At 47.2% G+C, this 23,000-nt stretch overlaps 1 non-coding gene and 1 pseudogene across 1 annotated transcript; one reads left to right on the top strand and one right to left on the bottom strand.

Moving 5' to 3' along the window:
* Nucleotides 1-205: 205 nt before the first annotated feature.
* On the top strand, nt 206-13,413 carry LOC120844261. Its single transcript, XR_005798611.2, has 3 exons — nt 206-1,617; nt 7,601-7,675; nt 12,262-13,413. It is a non-coding gene; the product is annotated as an uncharacterized LOC120844261 (transcript).
* An 83-nt stretch (nt 13,414-13,496) lies between these two features.
* Nucleotides 13,497-22,472, bottom strand: LOC115323427 (annotated as a pseudogene).
* Nucleotides 22,473-23,000: the final 528 nt, after the last annotated feature.

The following is a 23,000-nucleotide window of genomic DNA, read 5'->3' as shown; positions in this document are numbered from 1 at the left end:
AAAATGCATTCAAACATTGAACTCCTTTACTTTGTTACTGCCTGACAATGTGTTGAAAATATTTTATATCAACGGAACTATTTGGCGCATAGTTATGAAATTTAGTGTAAGGGTGTATAATTAGTTTCTAAAACCAAAACTTCAAAATTGAAAAATTAATTTTTTCAAAAAATTTTGAAGCTTAGGCTCATGTCCCCCCTTAAGGAACAGTAAGATATTTCTACTAGCAGGCTGAAGTAGGTTTGGTAACGATCAAGGAAGCTGAGCTTTTGGTTGCACCTCATAATATTCCCATCTGGTCTAAATGAATATTTCTTTCCTTGGCTGGGGCACACTAGTTACCCTTCATTGTCTTGGCACCAAACTTTTCTAATTCAGTGTCTGTTCTTCACATAGTACTGGGCCTTTATGTGGCATGTATGTGTAGTGGTGAATTGAAGGCTCATACTCTCCATGTTCTTACACACCTAACCCTTGCTGTGGCCTTGTCCAAAGTAAATTTTATCTTGTATGCATTGCCCCATACTTACCAAAAATAATGTCATATTTTTTCTTGATTGTGTCACACAAGCTGTTCTTTTTTTGTGACGTGTTCAATAATGCCTACGGTAGTCCTGCTTCAGTTCATAAGAGTCTTGCAGACTGAGAACATGATATATATTTTTATTTTCGCATATGCAATGTAAGCCATGTCTGCATGCATTAGAATTTTGTGGAATTGACCTACCCATGTGGTGTAGCACATAAAATTACATTCAAATGCATTTTCTCAGATCTCGGACAGTGAATGCACACCAAACTCCTGTGCAGGCGTTTTCCGTGTTGATTTTAAAAAGAGCTTTAGGAAATTTATTACATTTACCTGTGTTTGTAGATTGCTTCAAAAAATTGGTTGTCACTGGGTTGCCATGCTTTTCACACTGCTTTATACTATCATTGTGGTGCATCATCTTTTGAACACCCAAAATAAACAGTATGAAACAATATTCAGTTACTTTGTACTTTTCCTTCCCACATGATTAACATGTCTGTTATACGGGGTGTGCATTTGATATACGTGCAGATTTATAAAAAAAATGGAGCATTCTGCATAAGTGAAAACCACTGCATTACTAGCAAAGTGAGAGCACATGCAAGTATCTTTTTCACTTGGGCATAAATAATTAATACTAATTCATCAAGGTGTCATTGGAAACTAGGGCACTTTTAAAGAAAACCCGATTTATGTGTTTGCAACATAATACACCGTGTGCTTTTTCAGGGAGCCTGCAGTATCTGCGTCAAAAACATAAACAATGTGCGTACGTCTATCAGAATAACTCGCTAAGTCCAGCACCTTCGCCTCCGTGCGTGAGCTGCTCTAAGTCAACCTTGTGGGGTCTCATTTGCCGGCTCAGCGCGATTACCGCTGGGACGGTAACCTTTGCCATTCTTTGTGCATGAAAATTACTTTTGTTTGCGTTCTCACAGCTGCCGAGTGCAAAACGAGGTGATTGAAGCTGACGGCAGTGCCAATTCAGAACCTGCCGGAGTCCTCCACTTTCAATGCTGAGAAGGCTGCCCGGTCCAGGGAGTGGAACATCCAAGAACGCTAGGCGCAACAATCGCTCGTACAGGGTGAGTTCTCTAGAGTGTATGCTTTAAAGTAGGAATCAAAATGGCGTTGTCATTTTTGCTAAGCTTTTTAATAGACTATCAGCATTAATTGGTGATATTAACTCGAATGAACGCTGCTAAACCATGTGAGTAGTAAAGAGACAAATATTAAATAGGAACTCAAAGTGTATGCTGTTTAAGGGCTCTGTCGAGCTGCACACAGTTGCGGCGGGTGCCCGTAACAGAGCCAAGTTTGCAACCGTGGCTGTATACATACACAACGTAAACTTCAAAGTGGACTCTGGAGCAGAGATGACCATGGTGTTGAGTTCATTCCCCGGCGTACCCAAAAAGCCTTCACCGACCAGAATGTGAGCTCACGGGCTCCAGAAATCACCCCCCGAAAGTACTGGTCACATTCCCTGCAATGCTGCAACGGAGGGGCAAAGTGACCATACAGGACATTCACATCATGTCATCACAACACCCTCCTCTTTTCGGTTTCCCAGCAATACAAGCTCTGGGCGTCATTCACTTTGTTGACAATGTGGCGACACCAGCGGTGCTTCAGAGAGACAGGCTTTTGGACGGTCTGGGGGAACTAAAGGAGAAATATGTCATCTCACTTTGACCTGGCGAAAAGCCCTTTGCTCTAAGCGTGCCGAGGAGGGTCCCGATCCCGCTGCATGACGTCGTTCAGGGAGGAGCTCCAGAAGCTAGAATCGTAAGCAGTCATCCCCAAGGTTGACCGCCTTACAGACTGCGCGGGCATGGTCGTTGTCGTTCCAACGACAGGAGGAGGCTACCGCATCTGCTTAGACCTTACACGCCTCATCGAAGTCGTGCTGAGGGAACGTCACATTTTACCTGCGGTTGAGAACATCCTCGGACGTCTCAGGCAAGCAAAGGTTTTCTCGAAGCTGGATGCCACTGCAAGCTTTCACCAAAAGAAGCTTTCTGAAGAAAGTCAGGAGGTAACGACATTCATAACCCTGATGGGAAGGTTCGCTGTTTCCACAGGCTACCTTCTGGCATCTGTTCAGCGCTAGAATACCTCAAGCGACAGACGAGTCGCATTTTAGAGTGACTATACTTCGTTTGAGCTTCCGTCCGAACGCAGCCAAAGCTACGTGCGGCCGGAGCCAATCACATGCCAGCAATAGGTCACGCGATCTCGCCTGCGCTTTTGTATCACTCCGCTGCGCCGCCGGTCGGCTGCGCCGCCCGCGCTCGCCGAGTATTCTGTCTCCTACGGGTGTATCAACGATATCGTCTGCTACAGCTTTAAAAAGTGCCCTTTCACGTTCTGAAACTTAGTCACAGGGGATGTCAGTACGTAGACTGGCCGCTGGCATCTGTATCCGATCTTTCCACCTGTTCGGCATAGTTTCGAGTTGTAAGTACACGTTGCAAGGTCCCCGATGACCCGGCCGTTGATGTTTCCTTGTAATGTCTGGATATACCAGGGCTCGAGGTGCAGTCCTTTCCACCAGCTTCTCGGCGTTCAATGTGATCGGCAGGTAAAGGTGGCCCGGACGTTTTGCTTGTTTACAACGCATCGGTACGACGCGGCCGGAGTCTCCTGCCGAATTTGAAAGTAGACATTCATCACGACCTCTCGCACCTGACGCCCAAAGGTGCCTTTGCGAAAGAACGTTTTGAAGCGACTGGGTGAGGAAAGCAGCGAAGCACATGATTCGGCAATTACGGGAACGAAATCACACAGAAAAACCGAGCGCTGCAGCCGTGTTGCCAGCGGATATACATGTTTTCACCAAACCACATGCATTTACATATATTAATAGAAATATAAACTTCAAAGATTTTATTCCTTTAGTTGCAAATCATTCTCAGCGGTACACATCTGGAACATTGTGCAGTTTTTACGCACAAAGCAGTTATTAGAGCGCAGCTCTTAGGGGCCCGTTCCCGGCTTGAGCGGCGTCGCCGTCGGCGTAACCAAGGTCACGTGACCCCTCCCAAGGTCATCTCAAGGTCATGTGACCCCCTGAAGGTCACGTGACCTTGGGGGTCACGTGGGTCATCTTGGTATCACGTGACCCCCAAGGTCATGTGACCCCTCAAGGTCACGTGACCCCTCCCAAGGTCATCTCAAGGTCACGTGACCCCAAGATGACCCCACGTGACCTTTTGAAGGTCACGTGACCCCCAAGTCACGTGACCACTCTGAGGTCACGTAACCCCCGAGGTCACGTGCTCCCCAAGGTCACGTGACCCCCGAGGTCACGTGACCCCCAAGGTCACGTTACCCCTCCCAAGGTCATCTCAAGGTCACGTGACCCCAAGGTGACCCCCACGTGACCCCCCCAGGTCACGTGACCCCTCCAGGTCACGTGACCCCCAAGGTCACGTGACCCCCTGAGGTCACGTGGGGGTCACATGACCTTGAGGTGACACCCAAGGTCACGTGACCCCCAGGTCACGCCTCCGCGAGGTCACGTGACCCCCAGGTCATGCCTCCGCGAGGTCACGTGACCCCCTCCCCGAAGTCACGTGACACCCCCCCCCCCCCCCCCCCCCGAGGTCACGTAACCCCCCCCCGGAGCATATTAAAGAATGAGGGGAGGAGGAGGAGAAGGAGGAGGAGGGGTCTACCCTCACCTCAGTACCCTTCCCTCCTCTTCCTCAAGAGCTGCGCTCCAATTCGGCGTTACAGGGATTTGTAAACGGCTTTCACTTTTAGAGCGCAGCTCTTAGGGGCCCGTTTGCGGCTTGAGCGGCGTCGCCGTCGGCGTCGCCGTCGGCGTCGGCGTAACCGCGCGGTGCATCATGGGAAATGTCCCATAATGCTCCGCGCGAGCCCCCCACCAAGGTCACGTGACCTCGTGGGGGGTCACGTGACCCCCCCGAAGTCACGTGACTCCCCTGAGGTCACGTGGCCCCCTCCTCGAGGTCACGTGACCCCCGCCGATGTCGCGTGACCCCCCGATGACGTCATCGTCACTGATGACGTCACCGGCATCCACATCGTCATCGTCGTCATCACTGATGACGTCACCGGCATCCACATCGTCATCGTCATCATCACTGATGACGTCACCGGCATCCACATCGTCATCGTCATCACTGATGACGTCACCGGCATCCGCATCGTCATCGTCATCATCACTGATGACGTCACCGGCATCCACATCGTCATCGTCATCATCACTGATGACGTCACCGGCATCCACATCGTCATCGTCATCATCACTGATGACGTCACCGGCATCCGCATCGTCATCGTCATCATCACTGATGACGTCACCGGCATCCACATCGTCATCGTCATCATCACTGATGACGTCACCGGCATCCACATTGTCATCGTCATCATCGTTACCCCTCCTCCTCAAGAGCTGCGCTCTAATTCGGCGTTACAGGGAGTTGTAAGCGGCTTTCATTTTTTTTTTTAAAAGAAATTACTTTTGTGAACTACTTTGTGGTGCGTAGGTCTTCTCTTCTCGAAGTTGCGAACCGTCCCTCAGCCTTTGGCTGCGCTCGGACGGAAGCTGGAACGAAGTATAGAAGGAGTTGTGAGCATGATCAATGACATTCTCGTCTTCAGTACATCAAAGGGCATGCATGATTGTCGACTCCAGCAAGTGCTGCAATGACTCGACGAGGCAGGCATCAAGCTGAACAAAAAGAAGTTTAGTTTCACTGCCTCACAAGTCAAGTATTCGGTGTGTTGGTCAGGGAGAGAGCTAGAATCAGCCCAGACCCTGAAAAGATTGAGGCCCCGCAGATGTTGCCGACACCCTTTGACACCTGCGGGGGGGGTGCGAAGACTACTGGGAATTCCGAACTATGTAGGATGCTTCATCCCCACCTCTCGGACGTCATAGCGCTGATCAGAGAACTGTGGCAACAGCACAACTCGTGGTACTGAGTACCAAGGCAGCAAGCTGCCTTTAAGAAGCTAAAGAGCGTGCTTAGCTCCCATATCTGCTTGCCCAAGTACGACCCGTCCTACCCGACGGTAGTTTCAGCTGATGCAAGTTCTTATGGACTCTGGGTTGTCCTGCTTCAAAATCAGCCCTCCGGCGAGAGACCGGCGGTGGCCTATGCATCGAGGGCTCCCACAACCACCGGAAGCCGCTACAGCCAGACCGAAAAAGAAGCCCCGGCGGTAACGTGGGCGGTCGAGTGCGTCGGGCGAGGGACAGGACACACGACGCAGGCAGGTCGCTTCGCATGGCGTGGACAGTGATGGCCCGAGGGAGAGTGGGAAGGGGAAAAGATGAAAGAAGGGGAGCGGAGAAATAGACCGATAAGCACGCAGGGCAGCGCAAACTAGCGCATCCCCGTTACGGTGATCACGTGGATGCCATTCAGCCAACACCGGGAGGAGAAACTCATGACGTCATTGTTCAGTGTCGCTCTGAGAAGTAAAAACAAACAAAACGTGAGAATGACGTAGTCATGCCTCTGACGTAGTGGCTCAACGTTGGCCACTCCAACTACGTCGCATTGACTGCACTGACGATATTGCCTCACGTCGCACGCTAGAGTTGGCAGATTTCGGCGACTTGGCTCACTTGACGGTTTGCTGGCCAGTTTATTAAATGTATAGACGGAATTAGATTGTGATATTTACATGGGCCCGGGTCTTCCTATATGACACTGAAGAGGGCTACATAGTTTTCTAAATATCAAAAATGAAGCGGAGTTGCCCTTTAAGTTAACTCCTGCCCTCTTGAGGACATAAAACGCAATCTCGTAGCGCAGTGGTGATGCAATCTGTTCAAGGGATGCTGAACCGAAATTTGGATTTCAGAAATAACAATGCAGTAGATGTAGGCGTTGCGCTACAATCCCTACAACACCCCTCGTAAGGCGATATCTCGAATAGACGGCGGTATTTTTGGAAAAAGAGGTCGAGATTGAACCAGGCCGACGAGGCGCGTGACATGAAGATACCTAGTTTCTTCTTTCTTCGCTTTGCTCCCTCAAGGCGGCGAGGCGGAGAAGATGCGAGGCCGTTCCTTCTCCTCGGAGAAACATGACGTGAACATTTCTGTCAAACGCGCCTCCCTTTCTTGAAAAATATGGTCATCCGTTCGAAATATTGCTCTATGAGTGATGTTTTGGTGTTTCTAGCATCCCCTTGCACGCTTCTGCCGCGTGTTTTGTGGAATCCAGATTTCGGTTCAGTATCCCTTTAACTGTTTTGGCGGCTGTGTTTTGGTGGTCGAGTGTGAGTGAAGGTGACATACACAGGTTCGACCACATTTCTTTGTAGGGGGTGCAGGGGTGGCGTGAGCTAGTCGAAAGCATCAAAAGCAACCCTTCTGGCTATGCCGCAGCTCGTGACGATATTGGCATTCTCTATGCTGACATGTCGTTTCCTGTAAAAAAAAATCCTCGTAGCTGCGGAATGGTCATAGTTTATACATGTAATTCTCTACACTAACCACTAAACAAGTAGATACATACTAGAATTATTTCGATAGTGCTTATATTACTCCAAGTTGCGCCTAATTAAGCAGGTTGACTTGCCGTGTAGAGCTCATGACAAACATCTTCATGACCCATAACATGTTGTTTTATAAGGAAGGTCATCCTTGGAACATCTAGCAATCTTGTGCCTTCCCTTACTCATTGGAGGGCACTCAAGATGGGTTCATGGACTAACACCTAACTCACAAATAAGCAGCATCGTGCAAAAACTCAGATTATACACTTGAGTTCAAATTATTCAGGCTGTGCCTTTGCTGAATATTTCTATATTTTGGCAGGTAATTATTGAAACCTTTTGTTATCTATGATATATCTAGCACTCAACAAACCTGCTGTGGCTTGATTTTTAAAAATAATGGCATGATTTTGTCTTATGTTATGCATACTGGCCATTTAGCTTCCTCAATCCAAACGTGAGAAAAACAGAAACTGACTTGAGGTTAGGAGCAGAGTACAAGGACATGCCCACTGTGACTCGTGATGGCTTTATTTACAAGTCAACCTTTCTTTTATACACCCCCATTTACATTCCCCCTTCCAGGAAACGCAGAGGCAATACATGTGCCCCACCCCTGGTGAAGAAAACCATTCTGAGCCACTCTCAAACACTCAAGATGTAAGCATCTCCATCCTCTGCTCTTGCAGATACATCCTAGTTCATGTTGCTTACTCTTATCTAAGATAATGAAATGCTCACTCTTTCTGATTTACCTAGCTGTTTTATTTGTCACATCATTTAAAACATGTGCCAGAAAAGGAGGTAAACATCATCACATTGAATTTGGTTAACTAGACCAGGGGTGTGCAAACTTTTGGACATGGGACCCCTGAGGCATTGGAACGCTGCCTGGTGCACCCCTTCTCCACCCCCCTTCCCTGCCTGTGCTGAACAGTTATTAATGAGCACAGAGTGGTCTTGTTGCATTTATGCACGGCTTCACCAACTGCATTTCTTCAAAGATGCTTTTTTTTTTTCGCTGGTTCTGTGCTTATATTTTTTTTGGGAGCTCTCTGCACCCACGGCCCCCTTTTTTTTGCATTTCTGAACTAGACAACACCTACTGAAATTTAATTGAGGACACAATGACTGTTCGCTTGCATTTCATGAATTGTTAGACCTTCCATCACTGCCTTTAGGTTTGAACAAGTGTTGCAATTACTAATTCAACAGTACTCGAAAGAAACCTTTAGAAGCCTCAGTGTGACAGGTGAAGTTTCACCAACACACTTCTCAGTATCCTAAGGTGGTGCCAGATTGATTGAAGAAACACAGTGTCGACATTAACACGACATCAGCTGGCACTCCGAGGCTTTTAGCAAGTTTCTTTCTGAATACCATGGTTCTGGTCTTTATATTCTGTGACACATAAGGAAAAAACCTATTAACTTCAGAGGACCCTTTACTTGAACTTATCTGACTTGTATTTTTTAACTTCAGGTTAACTCCCAGGCGAAAATTTTCAACTGGGACCAATTGGTCCCAGTTGCAACTGGTTTATGGAACAATTCCCAGTTGCAACTGGTCCCAGTTGGAGTTGTCCAACTGGTCCCAGTTGGAGTTGGTCCCAGCTGGAATTGGTCCCAGTTACAACTGGTCCCAGTTGGAGTTGGTCCCAGTTACCGCTGGTACCAACTCCAGCAACAATGAAACACAGCACAAAATGGAAGGTTGATAAGATTTGGAGAACTTGCTTGCTCAAAAACTTGGAGAATGAAACTAAATAATAGGTTCGGTGACGTACACGCTCCGGGTTTAGCCACTTGCTTGCGACGGTTGAATAGCTTTTTCAGAGGTAGTATTCTCAAGATGAAGGAAGATCGGCCGCTGGCGTCTGTTAGTGAAGACGTCCTCAGCTTCTCTCTCCATCGCGTGAAGAAAGGTGCTCACCCGTGATCCCGCGTTGTGCAGGTGAAGTCCTGATAGGATGTGGTAGCGCTCCCACCTTGCAATCTCTGTCACAACAGTCGAACATTTTCGAGGTAGACCTCCCGCCATTTTTGCCATCGTCCTCTCCGCAGCGTTTTCTCTTCCGTCCGGTCTTTCCTGGGTGCCCTCCAATCGCTGAACTGCATCTTTCCGCCCTCGAAGTTCACCGCCGCCACCATGGTGTGTGTACAGTTAGGTCGAAAGAAGCGCAGCTGTAGTTTTGACGTTTTGATAACGACGCCAACTTAGGCGATGGCGACCCTTCTCTACCGCGTCCGTCCGACTCCGGCATCCTACGCCGGCGTCAGCATAGGCTGCGCCATCTGTCGACAGCGCGTACAACTAATCCGCACCCGCGTGCCACGGCGGCCGGCTAGCTCTGATTGGCCAAAAGATAAATTTATTTATAAAAGAAAAAAAATACTGTAGGTATTTTAATAAATGTTTAATATATTTTAATAATGCACTAAATGTTCATTTAGGTGAACACATTTTGTCACTAATTATATTTTCCAATAAAAAAATTATTTAGTTAATTAAAATTTTTATATTATTTTTATAAATATATAAATGTACCCAGTAATTAAAAATTTACCTATTTGTATCAATCTAAAAATGTAAGTGTTTTTAGTTTTCTTCATTAGCAGAGGTCAGTACACCCCCAACTTGTCAAAATTGTTGCCCCGTGTGAAATGGGAACGGGAAAGACATTTGAAGTCCGACTGGGAATCGCTCCAACCAGTTCCTTTCCTAATTGGTCCCAGTTCACTCCATTCCCAACTGGGAGTCAAACCAGTTGACTCCCAACTGGGAATGGTTCAAACCAGTTGACTCCCAACTGGGAATGGTTCAAACCAGTTGACCCTCAGCTGGTCCCAGTTGACCCCTCAGCTGGTCCCAGTTGGACTCCTATTGGTCCCAGTTGATTCCCAGTTGGTACCAGTTAGTCCCAGTTGAAACCAGTTGAGGTGCCAACTGGTCCCAGTTAGAAATTTTCGCCTGGGCTTCAACAAAAGTTTTGTGCTTATTTTCTTTTCTGGGTGTGCTGTAATGGGCAGTATATCATCGACCACACCAATTTTCTGTTTAAACAGGTATAAAAATGATTTTTGAAACAAATTAAATGATTACCACACAGCACCTGGTGGATGTCGCGAATGCCTCGTTCGAAATGTCTATCTAGAAACATTGGTACACCTTAAAACAACAGAGCAGCCCGTCCTGCGGATGTACAACTGACTAAGTAGGCAGTGTGGTCCTGAACACGATTCCACTTTCCACTCCTTGGCGAGGGGGGAAAGCCAAGAGAGCAATGGACATGAACTTGTTGTAGCCTGATCGCTGGCATGCTTCGGTTGTTCGATCAGCTAGAGGATCATGTCGACAACTTTGTATACAATACCTACATGAACGCCGACATGTTGCACTATTCTGCGGCATAAGACTGCGGTTACTGCTCGGTACATTGCTACTACTAAAAACAAAACCACTAAAAAATAAAACAAGTTTACCACGGCCGTTTCTTACTCTTCTCGAAACACTTGTTTATCATTACTGGGCTGTAAGATGCTGATACCGCCAAAGGGCAAACTGTCTCAAATGCTCAATGTTACCACCGCCGTGATCGATGGCTAGGAAGCTACAAGTACTGCCATCAATATTATACGCCGGCCTACAGATCCCCATGTGGCGGGTTTGAATCCCGACCGAGGTGCCTGCAATCTCATGGAGGCTTATTGCGGAGAAGGCTTTTTTTGACGTGCAACCAAGCTTTCGGTTGCACGTCAAAAGATCCCCCAATGGTCGAAATTAATCCTCAGTCCTCCGCTGGGGTGTGCCAGATGCCCGTCGTTGGTTTGGCACGTAAAACCCCCAAATTTGATTTGACTTTTCGCGTAATCTGAGGTGGCGGTGTCGTCATCCTCTATCCGCATTGTTGCTGCACCATCGCAACACCTGACAGCAGGTTGAAAACTATGACCGTAAAATGAAAGTGCAGTGCTTTGCTGCCGCAGGATCATCAGAATCACGGAGGTAGTACGGGGCAAGAGAATTTCAGTCCACTGGCATCTCAAACAGCTTGGGTGCAACGCGTTGACGCCACTAAGCGGCAAAGCTCGTACCCACGCCAACATCGCCCTAGCCTTGCTTGTTCCGCGACAAACTGAATCACGATTCCGCCGGGTGTGACGTGATCTCTGCTTGCTGCTCTTCGGGCGCTTGGCAGGTTGGGTCGTATAGAACGAAAAATACAGCCATCTGTTCAAAATGTGATTGTGTGATTGTCATTTAGAAATATTGTTGATCATAGTCAACCTACTTCTGAACATAACAGGTACCGTATTTGCACGAATATAACGCGACCACGAATATAACGCGAGGGCAGTTTTTGATGCCCCCAAAAAGAAAAAAAATATTATTACTATTATAACGCGAACCGATGCCGCGTCAATTTCTCGCACTTGGGGGCATAGCAGAAGTGAAAAGTCAATGGAAATGGAAGAAATATCTGTTTATGTTTTGACTGCACTCATCCTCACTGCTCAGGTCCTTCCGTTTACAATCCACTTGGCGACTACGCAGGTATGCAGCAGCACGGCACCTGCTTGTCTGGTAGTTCTTTTTTCTTCCGTGGGAGCTCCTCGGCAGCCCACAATCCAAACAAGGCGCGGAAGCAGAAGCACCAACACACAAACACCAGACCACTCTGGAGCAGAAACTAAACAATGCGCTGGCAGAAAAAAGACTGCTGAGCCCGATACACGATCACACTTCTTGTTCTGGTCCCTCTTCGTAAACAAATGCCTCGTGTTGCACGATTGCGTAAACGCGGTCGGTGGTCTTGGCTTGGCTTGTGTTGATTTGACTTGGCCCGGCTTGGCTTGGCTCGAATTGGCCGGTGCCCGCATTCCCGCATGGCGCGCGCGCGTGCAGCGTGCGCGCGATGTAAAAACACAAAAGCGATAAAAATGCTTTTTTATGTTTTCTATTCGCCCCTTCACGTGGCCCAATGGCTAGAAAATGGCCCTCCACACCCCCACTTCTTTTCCCATTGGATCTTTTGCATTGAGCCGGAGGGATGACTTTCTCCTCTGGCTTTCTCCAGACTCGCGCGCCTCGTGGCTGAACTCGATTCCGAATATAACGCGAGGTGCGTTTTGGAGCACGTAATTTCGGAAAAAAACTCGCGTTATATTCGTGCAAATACGGTATATTTCATTTCTCATTGAAGTATTCCTTAAATACCTCGCATTTCTGCCTTTTTATTTACTCAGGAAAACCACAACCCTTGCATCGACTGCATCACAGCCCAAGACGACTCATTTTCAAGCAAGGAGAGGGAAGTTGCTGCCGTGCTGGCAGAGATGTCTGCAGCTAGGCAAGGACGGAACACAGTCTGCACTGAAGACCAGTCTGTACAAGTCATTTGCGGTGGATTTTCAGGGAAGTTTTGTCACTCCTCGCTGAAGACAATGTAAACACTTTCACTGGATTGCCGTCCTATTCTCGATGCACTGGTCTCATGTTATGAAGAGATGCACAAATTAACAAACAAACACCAGTTGTCAGCAAAGGATAGGGTAGTGATGATGATGATGAAGCTGAAGCACCATGTGTAAATAAACTTTCTGAAGAACTTGTTTGATTGTTCACTGACGACAGCAACTGGCATAATTTGCCAAACAACTGAGACTTTTTCTAAAGCACTGGCGTTGGTAGTGACTCTACCATCCAAAGAGGAAACCTTACGGAACATGCCAAAGCATCTCAAGGGTTATCAAACTGTGAGGCTTGTACTGGACTGTACGGAAATGACAGTCGCACAGCCAAAGTGTTCGAAGGGTGCACTAAGATTGTACTCCTTCTACAAGAAAAGCTTTACATGCAAGTATATGATTTCCGTTACCCCAGGAGGTATCATTGCACACATCAGCAAAGGGTACGGTGGCCGAGCATCTGATAAGGCAATATTTGAGCAGAGCGGGCTGCTCTATATGCTTGAGCCAGTGACGGATGCAGTCATGGTAGACCGTGACTTTCTCATTGACAGTATCTGCGAGGACCGACTAATTGCTGTGATCAGATTACCTTTTCGTAAGCAAAAACCAGCTTTCCAAACGGGATGCCTTGGAGACGCATAGGATTGCAGCTGCGAGGGTTCATGTGGAGCGAGCCATTCAAAGATTGAAAATTTTCAGACTTTTGTCAAGCAAGATTCTGTGCAACATGTTGTGCATGATGGATAATATTATGACGATAGTTGCAGGAGTGACTAACCTCTCGGCTCCCATTTTCGCGGACAACAAATTTTTCTAAGGGCCATGTCTGTAGCCTTGGCTGAAAAATTCAGTGTTGTAGAGACAGTGTTGAAATCTGTGCATGACGATAAAATGACTCCCGAGACAATAAATATATCCTTTTGTTCAGAGGCATGCTTGAAGATTTATATATACGCATACACTACCTGCAAAAAACAAAGCTTGAAAGCAACAATAACACATGTTACAATTTACAGACCGACACGATGCAACAGTTCATCAATCATTCGCACTTTGTAAATCTCTACAATCGGCTCTTTAAATATTCGAACTCGGTGGCGTCAAGGTGTACTTTGCACAGGCAGTGGGAAACTTCACTAACATACACAAAAAAGTGTGACATACTGATACCACACACTCCCATTTGCACATTCACCTGTGTTGCGTACAGTGGCTTCAGTTCGCAGTCCTTAAAATTAAAAAAAAGAAGTTTCCACATTCTCAGGGCAGTTCAGCTCAAGCAGGACCACCTTTCCCAGGCAACACTCACAGCTGAATGTGCAAACTCCATCTGGTGAACATTCTGTTAAAGGAAACTTCTTTAAAAGCATGAGGCCAATGTTTTGGATGACTCTCTGTCTCCCTCATTTTCAAGCAGCTTAAGGTATTTAAGCTTTACCTTTGGCTCCTTTTCAATGGCCGCCCTCATGGCAGCCGTTGTGATTGTGTTGATCCATAAGATAAGGCTCAAGAATGGTGACACACTCGCAGGCGTTTTGGACCGGAGAAAGGTTTTGGCCTTCGTCATGCACGTATGGGCAATGCTTGCAGTTACAAATCTTTTTCGGTATGAGTGCCAGGCTAGTGAGGATGCCTGGCTCCTTGTGGACTTTTCAATATTATGGAGGACTTCATCGGAACCGTAGACTCGACACAGGTGGTGAATAACTTTGTCTGATGTCTTTGTTTGCAGGACTGGGACCTCCCGATGCAACAATGTCATAGTAATTGGCACTGTAGAAGCAGGACCTTCAAAAACAAAATACACAAATATGATAATACAGATGCATATGCAATCAGCTTGAACAATTAGATGCAATACATTTTGCATGAATAAAATTTCTGTAGTACAAGCGTAACACAGAATGGAGTTCAGTCAACATCTTGATAAAGCACCAGGAGATGGCACCAACACAAAGAGACGACTAAGACTGTCTTTGCTATTTGTGTTATGGCTTACTTTATTTTCACATCATGTTCAACTTTGAGCAAACACGAATATTATAATTACCACGGCTTATTTCCTGGGAACAGCCGTTAGCATTCAACATTCTGAGCCGCTTCCTAGAAGAAGGGGAGAGACATCTTTGAACATGTTGCACTTCAGGCATTCAATGTAGGAGCATGCAACTTGTCCACTTCACACCAAAATTCCACCTGTGTTGCTCAATGGCACAGGCCGTAGCTGCCCTTCGTAGAAGCTGGCCCATCGATGCTTGTTGGTCTGTGCTCACCGTGATGGAGCTGGCCACTTTGATGTGGCAGAATTCAGAGTGGGACAGTGTCATACATTTGCTGGACAGACTTTTTTTTGGATGTTCACTGGCATTCAATATCCGTGCAGCTTAGGTCCTCCAGAGACCCGAGGCCAGTTCTGGAGAGGTGGCAGGTAAGTAGATGTAATTAATATACTAATAAAATAATGTCTAGTTATTTTGTTCATATGCCATTTTTGCACCAATACACATACAAACCTTTGTTTCGCTCATACTACTTGAAATAATCAAAGAAGGACAAAGTATAAAGATCCTATACAAAACAAAAATGTCTGCCGTTTGGAGACAAGCATTGCATTGCTTTGTGTCATTTCAATTGGCCATCTTCCCTGCACATGCTGTACAAACAGTCTGAGGTTAGTTGATTTTTCCTCTGGATTCAACACCGGGAAGACCCCGCAGGGGGCACCTGTGAAAGCAGGTGTTTGGAGAGTGGCGGCTCCACGGACCCCGAGCCATGTGGGTTCGCCCACCCACGTCTGGCTGTGCGTGGCGTACCCGTGTCCGGGGAAAAGGGGACCCTGGTGGTTGAGCTGAGCCCGGGGTATGTTTGGACCCTTCGGGGCCCCCCGGGCGAGGCAATACACCGCTTCGACCCCTGCTTCTCGTAGACAGGTGTCCTGGCTTGGCCCGACCAGGATGATTCAGTCAGTCGCCTCTTCTACCCTCTTCTTCCTTCTTTCACTTTTCCTTCCACCTCTTTCTCTTTTCTTCTGCACTCTCTTCCTTCCTTTTTCACCTTCTTAGGCGGCAAGGGCTAACCTTGAGTGGAAACAGGTCCTGTCCCTGCATCCACACTCGGTTATAGTGCCCGGGCAGCACTGGTAGTGTAATTGTGTCAGCCAAGCCTTTCTTGCTATGGCACATTACCTACCCCCTTGTTGGGCTCCGTGGTGGGCGGTGCACCCGGGCACTGAACTTTCTTTCCCATCTTTATGGGTTCTCACACTAAAACCATCCTCGATCGGCCCCTGAAAAGGGTCCGCATCGAAGTCCAAATTCCAAAAAAGATACCACCAACACCGTCTAGATTTCCAAAGTTTTTGATTCTTCACTCCGAAAATGAGAAACAGCTCTCGAAATTATCTCCTTTCCTTGTCGCAAAAACACTCGAGGGTGTTGTCGGTAAGGAATTCAAAGCCAAGAAAATGCCTTCCGGTGACCTACTTGTTGAGATTGAGTCAAGCGAGCAGAGTACTGCACTACTAGGTTTAACGTCCATTTCTGGATGTGACATCTCTGTCTCTCCCCACCGAACGCTAAACAGCATCCAAGGAGTTATTTCCGAGGATGACCTCCTTGACAGCTCTGAAAGTGAAATCGTTGAAGGCCTCTCTGACCAAGGTGTCACAGCTGCAAGACGTATCACCATACGTCGTGATGGGAACGAGCTCAAGACAAAACATTGTACTCACCTTCCAATCAACCGTCCTTCCTGAAGCTGTGAAAGCTGGCTACCTGCACTGCAGAGTTCGGCCTTATGTGCCAAACCCCCGTAGATGTTTCAAGTGCCAGAGATTTGGCCATGGCTCTCAGAGCTGCCGTGGAAACCCAGGCGAAAATCAGTCTACTTCCAGCTGAATTATGGAACTGGAAATGAGGCAGTCCAGCTGGATTGCAGCTGGACCCAGCTGGAATCCAGCTGGACCGCCTCATTTCCAGTTCCATAATCCAGCTGGAAGTGGACTGATTTTCGCCTGGGAAGGCCACCTGTGCGAAGTGTAGCAAGATCGACCACGAAGCTGATACATGTACTAACAACCCACGCTGCGTAAACTGCTCAGAAGCTCACCCAGCATATTCCAGATCATGCAAGACATGGAAAAACGAGAAAGATATCCTCACTTTGAAAGTTAAGGAAAACCTCTCTTTTCCTGAAGCACGCCGTCGCTTTGCATTCATGCAGAAAGGCGGCTACGCCCAAGTGGTGCAGCGGGGACCTGCACCACTGAAGGTTGCAGTGGCAACCCAGACGTCCTTTCTGGACTATGGGAAGCCACGGCAGTCCCCCACGCCCCAGCTGAAGATTCAGCTTTCGGGGCGTGCAATCTCGGCTGGGCGGTCTTCGGACCCCCCAAGCCAGAGTGCGAATCCTCGCGCTCAAACAGGGCAACAGCCTGTGTCTTCTCAGGCTGTTTCCCAAACTCAGGATGGGCCGGTGGCTGCCGCAACCTTCCCTTCTCCGCGATCTCCTTCCAGGGAGAAGGGTCGACATTCTCGCCCACACTCCCTGGAGAGACCATCATCGAAGGAGCGGCATCGCTCTCGTGCCGCACCTACAGTGCCTAAGAGACAGGAACGGGTGGACTTGAGTGACGCTTCGCCCAGCACCTCCTCTGCCTCTTCGGCTGGGGCTGGGCGCGGGCGGGGCATGGCGCCCCGTTCCCCGAACCTGAACAAAATGTGGAGAAAACCTCGCCTCAGGAAACTGAGGCCATGGATGAGTGTAGAGAAGTCTCCACTCATACGTCTGACCAAGACGATATGGAGTGGCAGACTTCTAAAAATAAACACAAAAGCAAAAAACCTGTGATCCCTCCAACGTGAGATTGTAAATTAATTTATGCCACATGCAGCAGCTTTAGAACTTTCATTTCTTCGCCCAGTGTTCCTTCTTTATTCATATTTTAATCTCATTTTTTAAACAGTGACCAATTTCCATTTTATGCAGTGGAACTGCCGTGGCCTTATCAGAAATATAGATGATGTAAATTATTTTATGGACGAGTTTAGACCAATCGCCCTCAGCCTGCAAGAAACACATTTAAATGACACTCATACACAAATTTTACGTCGGCACCAAGTTTTTAGGAAAGATAGACTCTCCCCAAATACGTCGGGAGGAGTGGCACTGGTGGTGCAGAGTGGTGTTGCTTGCTCGGAGGTACCCCTTTCTACGCCCTTAGAGGCTGTAGCGGTACGCCTTCTTGTTGACCGCTTGATCACAGTTGTTTCTCTCTATTTGCCACCTAACTTTGCACTGCATATATGTGAACTTGAATCACTTGTAAAACAATTACCTCAACCTTTTTTAATTTTAGGCGATTTTAATGCCCACCACCCTTTGTGGGGTAGTGCTCGCCAGGATTCACGTGGAGGTGTCGTAGAACGGTTTTTATTATCATCTGGGTTATGTCTTTTTAATGGGAGGGAACCCACATTTTTTAGTGCAGCACATCAATCATTTACATCTATTGACCTTTCTATTGCATCACCAATTTCACTTCCATGCTTTTCATGGACTGTTTTAAATAACCCTTTTGGGAGCGATCATTTCCCTATTATTTTAGAAAGCACGATGCCAATTCCTTCCATTCCGACACGTCTTCCAAGGTGGAAATTGGAAAAGGCTGATTGGTCTCTTTTTCGTTTGGAGGCTTTTATTGATTCATCTGTTCTCGTAAATATGAGCCCTGAAGATGCCACGCTGTATGTTACTGAAGCGATTATAAATGCCGCATCACACAGTATCCCCCAGACCCCTGGATGACTTCCCAAGAGGTGCAAGCCGTGGTGGAACGATGACTGCACCACAACACGCAAGTCGCAAAACAAGGCATGGTGCATCTTCAGACGTTATCCCATTTCTAGGAATTTACTTGAATTCAAGAAAAGAAGAGCCGAAGCTCGCTGGATGCGAAGGCAAGCGAAAGGCAGGTCTTGGAAAAAGTATGTCACCTCTTTGAGCAGCTTTGTTTCTTCAAAGGAAGTGTGGGATCGTCTCAGGAAGATTAGGGGAGAATATCGGTCTTTCAGGATACCTCTCTTTTCCTCAGCAACATCCCTGAGGGAACAAGCAAATATTCTTGGTGAACACTTCCAGGAAATCTCTAATTCAGCCAACCATAGTGAATCCTTTAAGAGGTTTAGATCAGCAGCAGAAAAACAAACTATTTCTTTGTCTGGTGGTCAAGGTGCTCCTTATAACAAACCATTTACACGGTGTGAGCTTGAGTTGGCTCTCGGCGTCAAAAAGAAATCTGCGGCTGGGCCGGATAGGATTCAGTACGAGATGCTAAGAAGACTGTCGCCTGAATCCCTAAGCAGTTTGCTCACTTTTTTTAATTTATTGTGGGATGCTGCTTGTTTTCCGGACTGTTGGAAAATGGCACACATAATCCCTCTACTGAAACCCAGCAAAGACCCCTCCTTACCGACGAGTTATCGCCCAATTGCTCTGACAAGCTGCCTGGGCAAAACCTATGAGAGACTCGTTAATCGCCGTCTTGTACACTTTTTAGAGGCAGAAGGTGTTTTTGATAGAAATCAGTGTGGCTTTCGAGCAGGCCGCTTCACAGTAGACCACCTTGTCCGCCTGGAAACCTTTATTCGGGAAGCATTTGTCCATCGCCAGCATTGTGTGTCTGTCTTTTTTGACCTACAAAGGGCTTACGACACGACTTGGAGATATGGGATACTTCGAGACTTGTACTCGTATGGTGTCCGAGGTCGCATGCTTCGTTGTATTCAAAGCTTCTTGACGGGTTGGACCTTCCAAGTGCGTTTGGGCTCCATCCTGTCGGATGTTTTTTTCCAGGAGAATGGCGTCCCTCAGGGTGGAGTATTAAGCGTTACACTTTTTGCTGTAAAGATTAATAGCCTGGGAAAGGTTATACCACCATCTGTATCCTATTCAATGTATGTGGACGATGTGCAGATATTGTTTTCCTCTTGTAACTTGTCCAGCTGTGAACGGCAACTGCAGCTCACAATCAATAAGATGAGCAAGTGGGCTGATCAAAATGGCTTTAGATTCTCCCCCGAAAAGACAATCTGTGTTCCCTTTTCACTCCACCGTGGCCTGTTTCCAGATCCAGTGTTGCACTTGAATGATGTTGCTATATCTGTAAAGGAGGCCCACAAGTTTTTAGGAATAATATTTGATAAAAAGCTCACTTTTATACCACACTTGAAGGAGTTGAAACATAAATGCCTACGTTCTTCAAACATTCTCAAAGTGCTGTCGCATACAACCTGGGGGTCTGACAGACGGTGCCTGTTGCGACTGTACAACTCTTTGGTACGGTCCCGCTTGGACTATGGCGCGATTGTTTATGGGTCGGCGCGTCCGTCTGCCCTAAAGATGTTGGACCCCGTCCATCATCTGGGGCTCCGACTTGCCACGGGGGCATTTCGAACATCACCTGTGCCTAGCTTGTATGCTGATACACATCAAATGTCTCTGGAAAGACTAAGACAATATTTGACTCTTTGTTATGCTCACAAGGTATACAGTTTTCCTCAACATCCCTCTTTTGATGCCCTCCAATCTGCTACATCCCTCCGACTCTTTGAAAACAAGCCAAGTATTATTCGGCCTCTGAGTTTCAGAGTTCAAAGCATGGCAACATCACTCCAGCTTCCCGTTAGTGAAGCTGCTTTGCTGAAGAGCTATGAAAGAATTGCACCTTGGGACCTTCTGCCAATCTATTGTGACTGGTCACTGTCCAAGTACAGAAAGAGAGATATTTCTTCACTCGTTCTTCAGCAGGAGTTTGCGGAACTGGAACAGAAATACAAGGACTACTCACACTTTTACACTGATGGATCAAAAACATCAACTTTCGTGGGGTGTGCGGTTTACTCCACTGCCTTCAAAAAAGTTAGACAACTCCATTCTCTTGCAAATATTTTTACTGCTGAATTGTATGCCATCTCAATGGCTGTTGAGTACTTACTGGAGAACAATATTATGAAAGCAATTCTGTTTGTCGACTCCCAGAGCGTTCTTCTAGCCATTTCGTCCTTAACAGACAGTAAGAACCTTCTCGTACAATATCTTCGGGTACGGTTAAACCGAGCACTTCAACTAGGACACTTGATAAAATTCTGTTGGGTTCCTAGCCACGTAGGTATTTCCGGCAATGAGAAAGCAGACTTGCTTGCTGGCTCTGCAAAAGAGTTCCCAAAACTGCCTCTTGGCTTGCCACACCAAGACCTGAAACCAATCATCCAGAAATCAATTATGAAGTCATGGCAGTTGGATTGGGATATGGAAAAAGAGAACAAGCTTCATGTTATCAAGCCCCAACTGGGAGTGTGGGAGAGTTCCTCCCATAAAGACCGTCAGGTTGAAGTTCTCCTTTGCCGCTTACGAATCGGTCATACCCGTTTGACTCATTTGCACCTGCTCTGTGGTGAGGACGTTAAACTCTGCGACAACTGTGGGAAAGCTATGACTGTTTTGCACATCCTGTGGCGTTGCAAATCTTTAAACCAAGAGCGGGGAACATGTTTTCCAGAACTGTTTCGAGGTCACCTTCCCTTTCACCCATATTTTCTGCTTGGCGATCAACCATTGGTACCATTCAATCGAGTTTTAAATTTCCTTCATAAAACTGGCTTTTTACACCAGCTGTAGCTTCCAGTTCTTATAGATTATACTTTTGAGCCTCTTGGAAAAACCTTTGTTTGGCGCAATATGGCCTAAGTTGCTCTTGCGCCAAAAAACCCCAATCATAATCAACGACACCGGGAAGAGGGTCAACAGTTTTTTTTCTAGGACAGGAATATTTTCCCGGCAGTTGTCCGGGGAGCGTGTACACCCCCCATGGTTCACGCCGCTTCGCAGCGACAGTCTGCCGGCTGCTCATTACAAAAATAATAACTATCCCCAAATAACAGACAAAAAAGATTTTGCCCACTTTTTGGATCAAATCTGGGTCCGCTTCGTGTGAAGCGGACACCTTTCCACTGTGTTACTCTACAGCTTTAAATAGTCGTTTTCACAATTCGTTTGTGCTGGCTACCGGCAGTATCTTTTTTTTTTCTTTTTTGTGCTAGGTCGGACAAGCTTTTTACACGCAAAAGTCATGGATGATTCGCCAACATGAGAATGCACTGGACACAGAAAACAAGAATAATTTCTGCGCCTTGCACCAGAAAAGTGCTACAATTGCAGAGGAACTTGCGCGCCCTAGAAACAAGTAGACGCGTTTGTAGAGCGCAAAACTGGCGCCCCACCAGGAACGTACCAAAACGGCTACAGGCTCCACCGAGTCGTCCACACATCCTTCGTTTCAGTTGTTTTTTTTTGTTTTTTTTCAGCTATTGCGTAATACTTGCGCTGATTACCAACCATAAAAGAAAATCTTATAGCGCTAAACGTTTAAATTGTACGCGGATTTACTGAACGGCACTCGCGACTGATGATTTGCGTTAGTGAAATAAACATACAAATGAGCGTAGAAACTTACCTGTAGCAATGAATTAACGCTGCAGACGAGTGCTTACACTTCTCTGACATACCTGCGTTGCAGCTACACTCGCCCTCCACGAATTTGATGTCCCCGCAGACGTTGTCAAACTTCACGGTGATGGCATGAGGATTGGCTTGCAAGCCCGATGTTTGGAGGCACAAGCTAAATTATTTTCACTTCTCCGCCGCTTTTTTCCTTTATACCAACTGTGGTGATTTGGGGTGAGCGTGGGGATTTCCACGGGCAAGAAAGAAAGCCTTCACTGAGGGAGAAGAAAAAAAGAAGGAGGTCGAAGAAGAAGTGTGGAACTCGACGGGACAGCATCAGGCCGGCGGGCTGTGCCTTGCAACTTTACGCAAGGTCGTCCGTCGACAGGTCGACGGAGTCTTGCAGCTACATGCAAGACCCGACTACGAAGATGCCGCCCCTAGCCACACGTCAACAGACGGGCTGAGACATCCAACCAAGCCATCGCTGCAACGCTCACCAGGCTTCGAACACTGTCGCATCGCCCCCCGGCAAGGCTTATAACACTCTTATTGTCAGTGATATTCGTTTATGCGGTTTTTGTAATAATCTGTATATAATGTTTTTAATCTTTAATCATATTTATCGTATCCAACCACATTGTCTTCGTGTTCCGTCTCACTGTGTCACACAACTGCGAGCGTGAACTAGTCCACCACACATCTGGCGTCCGCGACAGGACTTTGCTCTTGTTTTCCACTCTAAAGAGCTTCACCTCGCTGGTGTGTGTGTGACGACCGAGAATAAATCTTGAGAAGTTAATGAAGTGTTGGCAAAGAGTTGGGGCTTTTGGGGCCAGAACTAAAACAATGGATGGACGATGAACGTGCTCGCGATCGAGATCAGCGTGTTGCAGAGCGCGAGGCTGTCAAAGAATCGGAAGCCAATGCTCGCGCTCGATTAGATGCAGAACGCGCAGTACTAGAGCTGAAGTTACGCTTACAGGAGCGACAGGGGATCGTAGGAGCGGTAG

The sequence above is a fragment of the Ixodes scapularis genome, unplaced genomic scaffold, assembly GCF_016920785.2.
Source record: "Ixodes scapularis isolate PalLabHiFi unplaced genomic scaffold, ASM1692078v2 PGA_scaffold0__279_contigs__length_252992795, whole genome shotgun sequence".
Taxonomy (NCBI): Eukaryota; Metazoa; Arthropoda; class Arachnida; order Ixodida; family Ixodidae; genus Ixodes; species Ixodes scapularis.
The sequence above is the reverse complement of the archived record's forward strand: the minus strand, read 5'-3'. Positions and strand labels throughout refer to the sequence as shown.